Consider the following 860-nt stretch of genomic DNA (forward strand, 5'->3'; position numbering starts at 1 on the left):
CCCCAAGTTTGTCATTTGAGAGGATAGATTGTTGATTGCATTTTGATGATCAACCGAGTACACCGAAGAGCTACTATTGCTAGTTGACTCTCTTTCTTCATCTTGACAATCTCTATAATACCTCACTACGTCCTCAATTATGTCCACCACTTCCTCTTCCGTTTTGTTCATGATAGGACCTCCGGCTCCTCCATCTAAACATGATTTTCCTTGAGGGCTAAGACCTCCGTAGAAAATTTGAATGATTTGATAGGTTGGAATTCCGTGATGAGGACATTATCTTTGATACTCCTTGTATCTCTCCCATGATTCATAGAGGCTCTCATTTGGCTTTTGCTTGAAGCCTTGAATCAAAGCTCTAGCTTCCGCCGTTTTCTTTTGAGGATAGAAACGGGATAGAAATTCCTTGGTGACCTCGTCCCATGTCCTTAGAGAATTCAACTTTACCTCCTTGTCTAGCCATTCCAAAGCACGACCTATGAGAGAAAAGGGAAAGAGCTTAAGGCGGATGAATTCTTGGGAAATTCCGTTCACCTTGATAGTATTGCAATACTTCTCGAACTCCTTGAGATGGTTTAGTGGGCTTTCATGCTTGGCCCCACTAAATTGTCGCCTCTCTATCAAAGTGATCATTGCCGGTCTTATTTCAAAATCATTTGCCGGTGTTGTAGGTGGAGCAATCCCACTCTCAAATCTATATGCACCGGGAATCCCCAATTCTTTCAATGCCACTCTCGGATTTTCTCCCATTCTTGCTTGTTCTTATTGTTGTGGCTCTTCTTCACTTGAAATGCTAGGGCTCAAAGATCGTCTAGCACTCCTCAACCTTGCAATAGTTCTCTTAATTTCCGGATCAAATG

At 42.4% G+C, this 860-nt stretch overlaps 1 non-coding gene across 1 annotated transcript; it reads left to right on the forward strand.

Moving 5' to 3' along the window:
* The first annotated feature begins 259 nt into the window (after window positions 1-259).
* LOC145593232 (small nucleolar RNA R71) lies at window positions 260-365 on the forward strand. Its single transcript, XR_014102604.1, has one exon. It is a non-coding gene; the product is annotated as a small nucleolar RNA R71 (small nucleolar RNA).
* The last annotated feature ends 495 nt before the right edge of the window (window positions 366-860 follow it).

Source organism: Chenopodium album, chromosome 18 (assembly GCF_948465745.1).
Source record: "Chenopodium album chromosome 18, dcCheAlbu1.1, whole genome shotgun sequence".
Lineage (NCBI taxonomy): Eukaryota > Viridiplantae > Streptophyta > Magnoliopsida > Caryophyllales > Amaranthaceae > Chenopodium > Chenopodium album.